This window comes from Trichosurus vulpecula, chromosome 3, assembly GCF_011100635.1.
Source record: "Trichosurus vulpecula isolate mTriVul1 chromosome 3, mTriVul1.pri, whole genome shotgun sequence".
Classification (NCBI taxonomy): Eukaryota; Metazoa; Chordata; class Mammalia; order Diprotodontia; family Phalangeridae; genus Trichosurus; species Trichosurus vulpecula.
Window position 1 is genome coordinate 409,611,788 of NC_050575.1, and position 16,871 is coordinate 409,628,658.

The window sequence follows — 16,871 nt, forward strand, 5'->3', positions numbered from 1 at the left end:
TTCTTGATATTGAATGTTTTGCGAATCTCTTCTGGAGTTTTTCCCTTGATCATATTCGTAACAGTCTTCCATGTGACATCAAGCAAACCTGTGTGTGTGTGTGTGTGTGTGTGTGTGTGTGTGTGTGTGTACACATGTATATGTATTGTGTATGTACGTATATATATGTACATGTATACACATACATGCTACATATATACACATACACATGCATACAAATGTGTGTGTATAGATGTGTATATATATATATATATATAAATATATATATATATATATATATAAAAAATCTCTGGGGATAAACTTCTGAGGACCAAAGCACATACAATACTTGTATAGATTCAATTACAAAGTGCTCCTTAAAAAAATAATGAGTAACTTAAATAACCAGAGGAATATTCCATGTTCACTGTTAAGTCATGTTAATATAATAAAAATGACAATATAACCAAAATTAATTTGCACTTTTAATGTTATACTAATCAAATTATCAAAAGAATATTTTAGAGAATTTGATAAAATAATAAAATTTATTTGGAAAAAACAAAATATCTAGAATATTAAAGGAAATGAAGAAAGAACAAAGGGGAAATAGCACTTCCAGCCCTCAAATTTTATTATAAAACAGTAATCATTAAAAACATCTAATGTTGGTTAAAAATAGACCAACTAGCCGAGGAACAATCAGAAACTATGAAACTCAGTAACCCAGAGTTCAGTAAATTGAAAAACCTAAGTTACTTAGGAAAGGACTCCCTAGTTCACAAAAATTGCAAGGAAACTGAAAAGTGATTTGACAGAAATTAGAGTTAGACCAGCATCTTATGCCATCTTCCACAATACATTCTAAATGGATACATTACTTTAATATTAAATCTCATATTACAAAAACTTTAGAAGAGAAGCAGATCATATTATCTCTCACAGCTTTGGGCAAGAGATGCATTTTTTTTTTTACAGATGCATCTCATTTATTTGCTCTTCCTTGTACTGCACTTCACAGATACTGCAAGACTTGCCCCATTTTTCCAATAGCCTGTGCTCACATCATGTCTCTGTGCCACATTTTGGTAATTCTCACAATATTTCAAATTTTTTCAATATTATTATATCTGTTATGGTGATCTGTGATCAGTAATCTTTGATGTTACTATTGTAATTGTTTTTGGGACAACTCAAACCACACCCATATAAGACAGCAAATTTAATTGATAAATGTTGTGTTCATTCTGACTGCTCCAGTAACTGCCATTCCCCACCTAAGAGATGCATTTAGCATTAGGGTTAGAGGGATAGAGGCAATTAAAAAAGATAAAATATGCTAATTTTGGTTACATGAAACTGAAAAGCTGCTGAACAGACAAAATTAATGCATATAGAATACGAAGGGAAGCAGTAGAACAGGAAAAAATATTTGTATCAAATTTCTCCCATGAGTTTGGTATCTAAGATATATTAAAAATGAATGTGTGTGCACGTGTGTATCACCAAAAGCTATTCCCTAATAGATGAGTTTTGAGAGGATATGAACAAACAGTTCTCAAAAGAATTACAAAGTCTTCACAACCACATGAAAGAGAGGTCCAAACCAGTGATAAGAGAAATGTAAATGAAAACAATCTTACAACCTGCAAATTGGCAAAGATGATAAAAGATGATAATAGTCAATGTAGAAGGGATGATGGAAGGATAGGCACACTTGTTCATTGTTAGTGGAGCAGTGAACCAGCACCATCATTTTGGTAAACGATTTGGAATTCTGCAGATAGAGTGACTAAAAAAATCATCACACATTCACCCAGAGATCCCAAGGAGCCCACTGATGAGAAGAAAGACCCCCAACTATACCAAAATATTTGTAGCAGCACTTTTTGTGATAGCAAAGAATTGGAAACAGAATAGATATCCACCAACTGCGGAATGACTAAACAAATTGTGGCCCATGTATAGAATGGAATATTGATGAGCTTTAAGAGATAATGAATGTAAGGAATACAGAGAACCACAGAAAGATTCATGTGAACTAATGCAGAGTGAAGTAAGCAGAACCAAAGAAATGACAGACACAATGACTCCAACCCTGTAGATGGAAGGAAACACACACACACATGCATGCACGCACACATTAAAAAAAAAATTAAAAGTGAATGGTGCAAAATTAGGAGAAAAAAAAGCAGAGCTAGAAAGGAGAGATGGGAGAACACACTCCCACTCCACCCCTTTGCTGAGGTAGGAGGTCCACAAGTACTCACTACCCAGCCTTTCAGGTTTCTCAATATATCAATCAGTTAGGCTGATTTTCCCTCTTTTTCTTCTTCTTTTTGTCTTTTAAAATATTACTTGTTATATGGGATGACTCTCTAGAAGAGGGAGCTGGGGAAAACTATGGTGATGTAAAAAAAAAACCAAAAAACGCCAATAAACACATTATATTCATACTTTTATCATTATACATTTGGATTTACAGTTATATACAATAAATGATTATGTATATACGTGTGTATACACATATGAAACATTCCACTCATAAATCAGGGACAGACACACTATTCCATTGACACATATGGTATTCTTGGGGGACAATGGACACCAACTTACAGAGCTATAGCAGGAAGCCCCATTCATAGGGAATCTATGTGCCTAGAGCAGCTCCCAACTCTAGGTTTTAGACCTTTATGCCCTTTTTCTCTCCTGGGCACAGTCTGCACTATAATCCACTAATGGACAGAACTGCTTCTCTGCTGGACGCTCTACTTGGGACACTCTTCCTCTTCTCCTTCTTACTGGGTGGGACTTCTCCTCCTGGGAGCTAAAGAGGGAGTATTCATCAAAGCCAGAAACCCCAGGCATAGGATCTACAGAGCTTTTCCATGTCTGCCCTTGCCTGGCTGTGCTCTGAGGTCTTCTCATATTAAGTAGCAGTATAGGGAAAAGTGTTCTAAGCAGCAGATGGTCATACAAATGCTGATATCTCTTCCTAAATCTGACCAGAGGTTTCTCCTAGGATGACCTTTGCTTCTGAGTTCTGTATGAGCCCTAGGATACCCTCCTGGTCCAAGGCAAGGTTTCTTCTGTACTATGACACCTCCATCTTGTGGTGATAAACAAAAATCTGCATGTCTGTCCACCATGCCACAACTAGGCAATATACATTTGTTCTATAGTCACCAAACAGCTCTAGAGAGCAAAGTTTCCCAGCTATCAACCTTGAAGTCCTTAAGTCAGTCATCTGCAAATTAAATGTGGGGAATGGGACATGTTAGGCATTTTTACTGAGTGCTTTTTCATTGTGAAGCTGCTTTTTCCTTCATAGCTGTCCTTGCTCCTGCTCCTTTCCATTAGCAAAAACATAACCCCTTAAATGTAACCCCTTAAAAGAACAACCCCTTAAATAAGGATATGTGGATCACAAACTGAGCACAACTCCTCCATCTGGTGTAAGACCTCCTTGCCACACTCCCCATCCCAATGACCCCTCCACAAGAACATCCTGTGTGATAGCATCTGTTCAGGGAGGTTCCCTAATTTCAGGAGGGGGTGTATGGGGTGTTCAGGCAGGACTAGCACCTCTGGTATGAGGGCTGCCCTGCCCTTTTTCAGGGCTGCTTTCCACCTTTGGTGTCCACCTTCATCCAACTCTCACTTGCATCTCCAAGAATCATACAAGCATACACAATGGCCACACTCTGGTGAAACCATCTAGGCAGATGGGCTAAACCAGGTTGAAAGTACGTGACAGGTTACTAGGATGCTTACCCCAAACATGTGAAGACACCCCCCACCCCCCGAAGTGAAATGGGAAGATGTAAACAATTTGTTCCAGCACTTAGAGCTTGGTCAGACATGGAAGAAACCAAGATCACCCATTGCATCCTGGGCCATCTCCAATCATCTTGACTTTTGTCCTGTCACTGGACTTGGATGACTCTGGAAGACAGAGTGAGGCCAACAACTTTGTGCAGCTCTGCCTCACTTAAATCCAATTTCCAGGCAAATCAAGACATCACCTGTGACATCATTGTTCTTCTTTGAAAATGAAGGAAGAACAACAATTTCAAGAATCAGCTTGATCTTTCAGGTTAAACTTCTTATCTAATCAGCTAACTAACATTCCCCTCCTAATCTCCTTTTGCCTCCTTAGAGGTTTAAGCACATATAAGCTTTGTTCTTTTGTTCCTTTGGGGCCATGTGGGTGGGGCTCCCTTGCTGGTGAAATCAGTTAACCCCCAGACAAGTTTGACACTGTAGAGTTTGGTTATATTCCTGCATCATCCCCAAAAACCACTGGGAAAGTAATCTGGCAGAAATTAGATTTAGATTAACATCTCACACCAATAAGCTCCAAATGGATATAGGAACTAGACATAAAAAGTAACATTGTTTTCAAATAAAGGAACAAGTCAGGGGATACTTTTTAAAACTATGACTGAGGAAGAGCTCTCAAACAAGCAAAAGATAGAGAGGAACAAAGGAGAAAAAATGAACCATTTTGATTACATTTTAGTTGAAAAGTTATGGCAATTAGAATTATAAGGAAAACAGTTAGCTGGGAAAAATCTTTGCAGCAAATTTCTTTGATAAAGGTCTGATATCCAAGATATCTATGAAACTGACCCAAACATACAAGAGCAAAAGCCATGAAGTTCTCAAAAGAAGAAAGGCAAGCAACTATACGAAGAAATATGGTCTATATTAAGGCTAATAAGAGAAATACAAATTAAAACTACTCTGAGGTTCCATTTTACACCCATCAGATTGACAAAGAAGACTCAAAAAATGATGATTGTTGGAGGGTATGTAGTAGAACAGGTACATTAGTGCATTTTTGATGGAGCTGTTAATTCATCTAATAATTCTGGAAAATGATTTGGAATTATACCATGCATACCTTTTGCCCTGGCAATAATACTACTGGATCTTTATCCTGAAGATATCAAAAAAGATATTTTTTAACCATACATTCATATATATAGCAGCACTTTGTTTTAGCAAATATTTGGAAATTAAACAGATGCCCATTAATTGGGGAAGGGGTAAGCAAATTGTATTATATGAACATAATGGTATATTATGACATGATAAGGAATGCTGAAAGGGAAGAATTCAGAGAAGCATAGGAGGATGTGTACAAATTGATGCAGAATAAAGTGAGCAGAGCCAAGGTAACAATGTGTGATTCACCACCATAAAGAAAAATGACTGTGAAAGATTTTAAAATTGTGATCAGTGCAGTGACTGAAAGTACCTCCAGAAGACTGTTGGTGCTTCCTCACCATTCTGAAGGGGAGGAAAGGACTTTAGATTGAGAATGAAGCTTGTGTTTTCAGACCAGCCAAGGTGGTGATCTCTTTTGTTTGACTAGACTTATTCATTTCAAAGGAGACATTTTGGTATTTGGTCAGACTGGAGTGGAGAGATTTGGGGGGAGTAGTAGGATAGTGATAGTCATATCAAACTAAGAAGAAAAGAGTGATATAACATTTTAAATATATAGAAAAGAGCAGAAGGAAGTTCAGGAGGGAACACAATTAAGCCCTGAATCTCCCCACTAGAATCTTTGTCTAGCCAGCATCTTTTGACCTTTTCCATAATTACTTAATCTTGGTAAGCTAGAGGAACTGATGGAGTAACTGAGCGGCTTTCCCATCAAACTGTACATCACAGTCCATTTTATACCCATTTTTCCCAAATGGATTGTTAATCAGTTATTAATGTTATGGAAGAGGGCTCACGGTGTTCTGAGGCTCAATGCAGTCAGTCCAATGTCCCTCAAAAACAGCATCTAAAGGACCATCACCATCACTGGGTAAGACCAAATGCCACAGAAATAGCCATACCACCCTCCCAGATCACTGGCCCTACTTCCAACCCAGCCCTTCAGCCTTTATCCAGGGTAGCAGTCCCTTTAAAAAGAGTTTTGCCATGCCTAGCACCATCTACACCCACTGTCAACAGACAAATAAGCCCAACAGTCCTCAGAATAGCAATGCCTCCTTCCAGAACACAAACCCAGCTACTAGCCCAGCCCCTGAAGCCCTTATCAAGAGAAGCCCTCTCTATGGAGCATCCCTACCATCCCTACCACTACCACCAACTGCAGACCAGCAGCCACCTACAGGGCAGGTAAGTCAGCCAAGTTGAAGCAGCAAGGAGTGCTGAGGAAAATAAAGGAGTCAGCACATGCTACTGAGTGAGTTTCCATGCCACCTTGCCACTACCTCCACTTAGAATCCAGTGTTCTAGTCTTGGCATGACATTTTAAGAAGGACATGGATAAGCTGGAAAGGGTCCTAAGGAGGAGAGCACTTAGAGCTGGTGGGAATATTTAGTCTAGAGAAGACTTGGGGGAAAGGGAGACCTGCGAGTAGGCCTCAAGTATCTGCAGGGTTAACATGTGAAGAAGGATCTCAGCTCATTCTGCTCAGTCCCAGAGGGTGGAACAATGAAGAGCAGTGGGAAGGAATATTAGACAAACCCTGCCTGGGGCTGCAACTCTACACCAGAGATGGGAAGACCCTAAGAAATGCACCCCCAAATCCAAGGTAGACAAGCATTTATTAAGTACCTACTATTTGCCAGGAGCTGTGCTAAGTGTTGGGGATACATAGAAAGACAAAAGGCTTTCCAGGCTCTCCAGGAGCTCACAGTCTGATACAAATGATTCTGTCCAAACAGGCTATAGACAAATATAGGATAAACTGGAGATAATGCACAGAGGCAAGGCAGGAGTGTTAATGGGGATCAGACGGGGCTTCATGTAGGAGGTGGGACTTTGGCTAGGACTCAAAGGAAACCAGGGAAGCCAGAAGGTAAGAGATGAGGAGGAAGAGCCTTCCAGGCCTGGGGGACAGACAGAGAGAATTCACAGAGATGGCAGATGTAGAGTGACAGGCAGGAGAGCAGTGTGAGTATTTGGAGGGAGTAGGAACCTTTGGGGGTCCAACACTGACCCCCCAGCCCAAAAACTGCTGATTCATTAGGGAAGGGGTGCCAATGTCCTGTTCTCTTTGCAGACACCTGCAGCCTTCTTCAGCCATTTATCTACCAGGATCAAAAGAGCTCTGAGAGGCCCAGGGTCCCTTCATCCGAGTCAGCACCTTGGAGAACTCCCTATCTGCCTAGATTGGTCCGTGCTCTTCTTGGGCTCAGTTTCTCTCTGGCTTCTCTCCCCGGATGTAAACCCTTTATCTGTCTCTCTTTCCAGTCCTTTATAGTGACTTCTAGCCTATATTAAGCTGTGCATGAGCCAGTAGCGCCATACAGATTCAAGAGGGGCAGCTAGGTGACACAGTGGATAGAGTGCCAGGCTTGGAGTTGGGAAAACCTAAGTTCAAATCTGGCCTCAGACACTTACTAGCTGTGTGACCCTGGGCAAATCACTTAACCACATTTGCCTCAGTCTTCTAATCTATAAAACGAGCTGGAGAAGGAAATGCAAACCACTCCAATATCTCTGCCAGGAGAACCCCAAATGGCTTCGCAGTCAGACATAACTAAAATGACTGAACAGCAACAGATTCAAGGTCTAGAATGACGGGGTGAATCCAATAAATGAAATGTCCACAGAGCCCCCAAATCCCAGAGATAGCAGGGGCTTCAGAGGTGTCTTGTCCATCCCGACCCTCTCCAACATCACTGGCAGGTGGTCATCCAGGCCCTGCTTGAAGCATTCCAGAGACAGGGAGCTCACCACCTTCCTGGGAAGTCCATTCTGTTTTGGGATAGCTCTTAGAAGTGAAATCGGTCTTGATGGAGAGGTTAGCCTCCTTAACTCCATCCATCACCCTCACCCAGTTCCCTCAAATAGCAGCCCCAGCCCTTTTGTGACCCTGCTCTTCTCCCCAACAACCAGCCCCATCACCACAAAACCCAGTGTCTTTCTTTCCTTCTGGGTCTCAGCACTCTTCCTCACGGAATCCTCACACAACCCTCTTGTGCTATGCCAAGTGGCTCCTGCCCCACCCCAAATTCCTCTGTGTCATCCATCAAATCAGAACAAAGACTTTTTTCCCCAGCTGTGACCAAATCCAGAATGTCTGAGCTGACTGAAGGGCTCACTAGCACCAGACCTTTACTCCACAGACAGGGCACAGAGAGGTTCAAGAAACATGTTAGTGGCAGAACCAGACCTAGAAACCCTGGTCAGACCACTGCTCTGCCCTACCTCTCCTTCTGATATTCATCCTATGATATCCGCCCACTGAAATTCTCTTAGGATTTGAGGAGATACTTCACTCATGCTGGTAGGGAGTTTGCCTGGCTGCCTGCTCCTCTAAAGTCATCCTGAGGACACAGGGCAGGCTGCCTGTCAATCACACCCTGGCTCTACCCCTCCGAAGAATCAATCAACAAGCTTTTATTAAGTGCTTACCATTCTGAGGACTATGCTAATCACTGACAACAGAATGTGAAAAGGCAGGCAATCTGCCTTCCAAAAGTGAGACGACATGAATACACCCAAGTCCCTACAAGAGGGGAAGAAAGCACAAGCAGCTGGGGCCCTAGAGTGCTCAAGAAAGCCAAGGGCGGTTGTGAGCAGAGACAGAACACGGAGAACAGCAAAGGTGTTGGAGATAGGGAATAGTGCATCATGTATGAGGCAGCAAAATTAGGGCAGTATGACTGCACTCAGGCCAACAATCATCGACTAAGCACATGCTGAGTGCCAGGCACTGTGCTAAGTGCTGGGTTGGGGTAGGCTAAATTCAGTCCCTCATCTCAAAACCCTTACACTCTAATGGGAGAGGCAACATGCAAACAACTATCTCCATACAAGACGTATACTATATAAATTGGAGCTATGTCAGAGGGGAAATTGTACATATGTAACAACAGTAAGAGGGTGCTACAGTGGGGTGGCATCAGTGCTGGGCAAGACTTGGGAGCTCACTGCTGTCACTTAAGAGTGTGAAACACTCCACAATTTTTCTCTGGGTCTTGGCTTGATTGAGCCACCTGACACCAGGAGGTCTAAATCCTGAGATCGACCACCACAAACTCTCTCCTGTGTTTATAGCCACACAGCTAGCTGGCACAGTGGATAGAACACAGGACTGGGAGTCTTTCACACTGAGTTCAAACCTGAGTTTGAATCCTGCCTCAGACACTTACTAACTGTGTGGCTGTGGGCAAGTCACTTAACCTCTCTATGACTCAGTTTCCTTATCTGTAAAATAGGGATAGTAACATCTACTTCCCAAAGATGCTGTGTAAAGGGCTTTGCAAATCTTAAAGTGCTAAATTGTTAAAGTGATAGCTATCATTATTATTATTACCGCCGCTATTGTTATAGTTAAGGTCCTGGGGTAACTCCGTTGAGGGGGAAACTACTTCCCAAATTGAATACTCCAGCTCTTGAGCCCCATCCAATAGTATCTACACAACTAGCCAGTCACACTGACATTTTTAGGTCTTAAACATGATCATTCAATTAATAAAAAGGCAAAAGAAATAATTTCCTAGATACTCATATATTGAAACCAATACATTAAAAAACAATACAGTACAACACAAAAAAAAAAAACCACCACAAAAGACACTCTTCTATCAATGCGCTCAATAGCCGTGGTGAAGAACTAAGCCACATTTATAGGAACCTGGCATGAGGGGGGAAAACTCACGCGCTCGGCACTACTCCCCATTGCGGACTGCAACTTTCCACGCTCCTGGTCCATTCTGAAGCATCCGCTCCCTCCCTTACTGCTGACCCTAACCCTTCTTCAGCTGGGGAGCGCCCGGCTCTACCTGAAGGAAGCAGCCTTTTCCAAGGCTTTCCGTCATGAGTGTTAGCCCTTCATGTGAAGAGTGGTGCTCTTGAAGCCAGAGAACGGCCTGCCGAGCCCATCGCCTGGTTCTCCCTAGAAATAGCTAGGTGCTTAGAGCAGTCCTAAGCATCAGAGCGCTCCAGCTCCTCTCCGCAGGGTACCAGCCTCTCCGCTCTCTCGTCTTCATCTTTCTCCAGCTCCAGGTGGCGCTGAAGGGCAATAGCTGTGCCTGGAGCTCTTGGCCAATCATGCCCGTTCTCTCCACCCAATCAGAAGTCACTCCGCTGAAGACTTCTTCCCCACGACTTCCTCTCACCTCGCAGCTGCTTCACTGCTGCCCAAGGTCCTGGGCTGTGCTGTTGTCCTTTCCCGATCGTTCATAGTGCCTCCTCTTTCACCTAAAGCATCCCCAGTATCTCCTATCAATTTGGCTGTCCTTCAGTCACACCTCAGTCTCCAAATGTCTATTTGTTTGCTCATATTTCTCTTTAACAATGCAGACTGGCCACGGTGCCCACGGTGCTTCCTCAGAGGGCTGATCCAACAATCAATCTATCTGTTTAATGCCCTTGTGGGTCTTTACCCTCCCCTAGTTTTTAACAACTAAAAGATTTTTACCCAACTTTTTATATCAACTGTTCCCACACAGGCAAGGCATGACTCCACATGGTTAACAAAGAAAAATATGCCCCACGACCCGCACCACAGTTCTTTTTGCCCCCAAACTGTCCAAATCCCTTTTGAAAGCTGTTTCTTTTTTATTTTTTTAATTTTAGTTTACAACACTCAGTTCCACAGGTTTTTGAGTTTCAAATTTTCTTCCCCTCTCCCCTCCCCCTAGACAGCATGGAATCCGATATAGGTTCTACGTATACCTTCGCATTAAACATATTTACACAATAGCCAAGTCATAAAGAAGAACCATGATCAAGGAGTGAATCATGAGAAAGAAGACACAAAACTCCCCAAAAAAGATATTAAAAAAAGAGAGAGAGCAGATAGTTTCCTTCAATCCGCATTTATACTCCACAGTTCTTTATCTGAATGTAGATAGCTCTTTCCATCATGAGACCTTTGGGGCTGTCTTTGAACCTTGTGTTGCTGAGAAGAGCCAAGTCTATCAAAGTTAGTCATCACAGAAGCAATATGGCTGTGGTTGTGTACAACGTTTTCCTGGTTCTGCATCTGTCACTCAGCATCAGATCATATAGGTCTTTCCAGGTTATTATGAATTCTGTATCTTCCCCATTTCTTGTAGCACTATAATATTCCATTACATTCATATACCACAACTTGTTTAGCCATTCCCCAGTTGATGGGCATCCCCTTGATTTCCAATTCTTTGCTACCCCAAAAAGAGCAGTTATACCAGAAGCAAGTGAGACACTCCACAGAGTATAAGTTTTAAGTGGAGAATTTATTAGCCGGCGGCTACTGGGGTACCGCACCACAAATCAATGGCCATGTTTGAAGCGACAGGGTAGTTTATATAGGGAATTTACATGCCAGGTCACAGGGTGGTCTGGGGGTACAGGAACAAAGGCCCTGACAGATCACAGATTCTGACAGGTTAAGTGGGATAACCTTATGTATTGACATTCTTTGGAGGAGTCCAGGAGCCCAGGGATGTTTGCTAGACTCCAAAAGGTCTGAGTCCACTCTTTAGTATGCAAAACTGGGGTTTGTAGTTAGGGGCTGGGGACACGGTTTTTCCAGCAATAGCTGGCTACTTAAGTATCACAGAGCTGCTATAAATATTTTTGTACGTATTTCCCCCTTTCCTCCTAGAAGTGGTATTGCTGGGTCAAAGGGTATGCACATTTTTTAGCCCTTTGGGCATAGTTCCAAATTGCTCTCCAGAATGGCTGGATCTGTTCACAACTCCACCAACAATGTAACAATGTTCCAATTTTCCCATATCCTCTCCAACATTTATCATTTTCCTGTTTTGTCATGTTAGCCAATCTGATAGGAGAGATGTGGTACCTAAGAGTTGTTTTGATTTGCATTTCTCAAATCAATAGTGTTGTTTCTTCATATACATATCTTAGCCAAATATTTTAAAACAAAGTTCTTTCCCTACTTTTATTAGGTATAAAAATGTGCATAACAGCAGCAATATCTTACATCCTTTCACAATAAATATAAATATCCTCCTTTATTCCAAAGTGTCTCTTCCTACTCTCTTCACCATTTACTGATCCTCCTTGTACCACGAGGAGCAATGCGTAAAGAGACAGAAAAGACAGGAGGCGCCAGGTTGGGAAAGCTTTTCTTCCTGCCCAAAGAAGTATTGCTTGGAGCAGTGGCAGGCTCAGACTTGTGCTTTTGGGAAATCGCATTGGCAGTTGTGTAGAGAATAGATTAGAGTAAACTATCAGGGTGGAAGTTTGTCCTTTGGTCTCTGGGTTCTTGCTCCCCACCTGCTGGCTGCCCCACTCCCAGCACAGCTGTGATGTCATAGCTTCTACACAAGCCTGCTTCTAGAAAGAGGTGATGCTTCCTATTCCTATTTCAGAGAATCTACAGAGATGTTTCTGGACTGCTTACCTCATGGTCAGGAGAGGCTCTTTTGTTTGGCTGCTGAATCAGAACTGAGAGGCAGACAAAAAGCTGCCATGGTGACAACTTGTTTACCGCTTTCCTTCTTGGCCAGATCAAGTGAGGAAAACATGTTGCAAACCTCTGAGTGGGAAGAGGTCTTAAGTTAATAGATACTAACTACCTATGATGGGTGACTTGGTTATCTAGATAACCAAGGGGACTCCCTCTATCAAAAGCAGAATAGCAAGAGGATCTTATTGGTATTCCACAAGGACCATCCCAACCCTCGAAGGGAAAAGGAACCAACAAGGGGAAAATCTGTATTGGAACTCCTTCTCATCAACAGAGAGGAACTGCTTGCTGGGGTAGCAATGATAAGCAAGTGACTGCTCCATCTTAAACTTTCTGATAGATGAAAGTAGATTTTAAAGGGTTCAGAGGAAGAACAAACAGGATCCCTTGGACTAAAGATCTATCAGGAAGGTCAGCCCAAGGTGAGGGGGGAGGGGCTCAAGAACGAATTCTGAAATAACAAAGAGAAAATATTCCCAGTAAGGAAGAAATACGGTAACTGCCTCAAGAGACCCTAGCTGAGGAGTTAAAATAGAAAATGGAAGTGCAGAAGATGGAAAGCAAGGGCAGGTAACAGGATAAATATAGAAGTGTGAAGTGTGGTGCAGTCCTCTAAGAAGAGTCTTGGGAATGCTAGCTTGTAATGAGCAGAATCTGGCAAAGAAAACCAAAAATAACAACAGGTTGAGTTTTTAGTAACATTGGGAGAAACAAGGTGAAAGGAGGGATGATAGCACAGCTTATAGCTAACAGAAGTGTCAACTGATGATAGGGAGGATGCTGTCCAGGTGACCCAGAAAGCTAACAAGATGCAGAAAGATAGGAAAATTCCTTTCAGGAGGGCTTGTGAGAAGGCAAGCACACAAATTCATTGCCAGAACAACTAGGAACTTATTCAGCTAACTCGTTAAGGAAAATCATTTAGAATTATGCAAGAGAAGTCACTAAGCTGCTTGACAAAACTGCTTTGACCCAGAGATCTCATTCAGAAGTAGGCAACTGTCAGCTAGAAATAAACCCTAAGTACAGAAGTAGCAGGTTTTCTTATACTGTGAGAACAAAAAAGCTGGAAACAAAATGCACCTTCCCAGAACCCTCTGCACTGAGTTGTCCCTGCCCAGCTTCTGGTTCCCTGACCCTTTGCCCTTGGTAGGTTTTAAAAATCCATCCACATTGCACACCCTATCAGACTTCATGGGGTTAGCTCCAGGTTTGAGTGCAATGGCAGCTCTTTGTGTCTTAGGTAGACAGAGTCTCAGCACCCAAACCTGCTGAACCTGTTCTTAAACTCACCCACAGCTCTAGTAAATACCTATAGGTAACAAGCCCCAAGCCCAGTAAACAAATAAATAAAGTTTGGGGCAGCAAGGTAGAGCAGTGGATAGAGTACCAGCCCTGGAGTCAGGAGGACCTGAGTTCAAATCCAGCCTAAGACATATATGTGACCTTGGGCAAGTCACTGAACCAGAATTGCCTCCCCTCTCCCAGAAGAAAAAAGAGTTACTTTAAGAGGGGAAGGATTGATTGAGTGATTCCCTCTGTAATTACTGAGGTAGGGTTATGGAATGCCCACATATGTTACATATGGAAGTTTTCTCTGATAAGAGCAATAAGCCAACATGACCTTGGAAGGGGTCTCCCAAGGCTGGACCCAGCCCATCTAAGGCCACAGCTTGGGGTACCTAAGGCCACAGGTCGCACTTGAATTTTTAAAAAATCAGCTTACAAGCAAGATGGAGGAAGCATGGGCCAAAAGACATTTGTCCAAAAAAAGAGACCAAGTGGACCCCAAGCTTAGTATGAGTCAGAAACATGGCCTGGAAACCAAGAGGGCCAGTACCATCCTGAGCTTCATTGAGAGAAACCTAGTGTCCAGAAATAAAGAGGGGATAGTCCCTCTGCCTTCTGCCCCTGGTCAGACTCCATTTGGACGACTAGCTTCAGTTCTGGGCACTCCTTCTTAGGAGGCCCATTGAGAAGCTGGGGGGTGTTCAGAAGAAGGCAGCCAGGTAGGTGAAAGGCCTTGAGATCTTGCCAGATGGGGACTGATTGGTTGGAACTAGACATGTTTGGTCTGGAGAAGACTCCAGAAGGACAGCTGAAGGTCTGTCTTATGAGGAAGGACCTCAGAGGAAGAAGCAAGAGTGATGAGGAGAAGGCACCAACAACTCGATCTGGGGCTGATGTGATGAGTCCCCACCGTGCTCACAAGAAGTGTGTCCCAGAGTTGGTGTGTACAGCTGCCTCTCCCTGCAGGCTTTCAGGCACAACTCGTCCATCAGCCCATCACTGGGCATGTGCTTGGCCCACGGTTTAGGCTCTGGGTCTGCCTGGCTGCAACTCCTCCTCTCTCTAACTGTGACATCTAAGTCATGGTAGAATCCTTTGTCTTCTCATCCCAGAACTACACTCACTGACTGGGAACTGGCCCACTTGGGAGATGGATATTCAGGTGAAATTTGGGCCAAGTGCCCCCAAATTAATCACCCCATAAGCCTTTCTTAAGTGCCTACTACGTGTCAGGTGCCATGCTAAGTGCTGGAGAGACCAAGAGGAAGGGGAAACAAGATGTATGAGAAGATGCAGCATAAATCTGTGGAATAAGAGTAGAACCCTGGGGAGACCCCCATGGGCTCCTCTGATCTTCCCCAGCCTTTTGAAGGAGCCCCCTGCTCTTTGAGCTGTGAAATAGAGCTTGGTCCTGGGCAAAAGAAATGATTCCCGTGTCCATTGGGTTTGGTGCCCAACCTGGCCTCAAGTAGTTGGAGAGCTAAGGCTGCCCATGATCCAGATGATCTTTGTCCCCAATCATTCCTGCCATTCAGCACCCAATCAATGGGTCCCAGAGCCAGGGGGCTCTGGGAGCGAAAGTAAGGACAGCCAATGAAAATCCCACTCCTCTCTCCCCCCCCCTCTCTCTTCTCTTTCTCTCTGTCTCTCTCTGCCTCTTTCTCTTCTCTTCTCTCTGTCTCTGTCTAGCTATCTAGCTATCTCTCCCTCTCTGCCTCTGTCTCTTCTCTCTCTCTCTCTCTCTCTCTCTCTCTCTCTCTCTCTCTCTCTCTCCACCTCCCTCCCAGTCCATCTATTCCCTTCCCCCCACCACTAGTGGAGGGAATTTGTTGCCTTCGAGTCCCCAGACAAGGTTGCCCATCTACCTTCTTGCACTGGGGACTGGGCTTCCATCCATAGGAGGTCATTTGTATGTGGCCAAGGCCCCTGGCTTAGTGGGGCTGGCTCTGGGTGAGCCATGGAGGGAGAACAAAAGTTCTGAAAGCCTACCAATGATCCCTCCATGCCTGCCTGGGACAGAGAAGGTGAAGCAGGTTTTTCTCAGGGATCAGTACATTTGCAGAAAAAGATCAGAAATGACTTTAACACATGTTTAAATACTCAAACTCCACCTTCTTTCTTTGGTTCCTCCTTTTGTTACAGGGGTAAACTTTCCTTCCTCTCCCTGCCCCTCCCCCCCAAGGCTGGTCCAGGTCATGGGTGGAGAGGGGAGACACAGCCAGAACTCTCTCCTAAAAGGTCTTACCCAGTGCAGGGAGGGGCCATCAGGATCAACTTCCCAGTTAAACAATGGCCCTTATTTCTGCAGGTCCCAGGAAACTGGTGATGAAGGGGTTAATCACAACTGCCTGGCTTCAGGAAGAAGGCCTCATTAACCCGCTGGAATTCCATGGGCCAGAGACTTCCAGGACCCACTGGGGAAGGCAGCGAAGAAATTACGATACAATTCTACGGGAATTCCAGAGTGAAGAGTTGGAGAACTGAGAGAGGAAATCATAGGAACAGAACGGCAGAGATAATGCAAAAGCCATGTAGACCCTCTAACACAAGAGGAGGAAGGAGGGAACAATAGAGTAGAAGGGACTCAGCCAAGGTCACACGGCTTGCCAACATCAGAGACGGCATACAAACCCTAGTTCAGTAATCCTTTGGGAAATGGAAAAAGAAGAGGGAGAACAAGGAAGGGTGTCTTCCCAGTGAGATCTGGGCCCTGTGGGGTTTCTAGGGCCTTTCTTTCCTCTGACCTTGCCCCCTCATGACCTCACCCCTGGACTATGGTAGTAGCTGCTAGGGGGAGGGGTGGGATCTGCCTGCCCCTGGCCTCTCCCCACTCCAGTCCATCCTCCAGCCACCAAAGGGATTTTCCTAAAGCCCCATGTCACCTCCCCCAACCCCCATTCAATCAACTCCAGTGGGTTCCTTATCATTTCCAGGGTCAAATATAAACAACTCTTTTTTGGCATTCAAAGCCCCTCATAAGCCAGCCCTAACATGAATTTTTGACTTTCTTCCATATTCTGTGCACTCCTCTTCACATTCTGGCTCTCTCTTTTCTCCATCCCCCTACCCATTCAATTCTACAGAAGACCTTTCCTGACTTTCCCCAGATGCCCACTCCCTTCCCCTCGACATCCCTCTCTCCCCAAATCACTTTGGTTATGAACTTATATCAGTCCACAACAAACATTTTCAGCGCCTACTGTG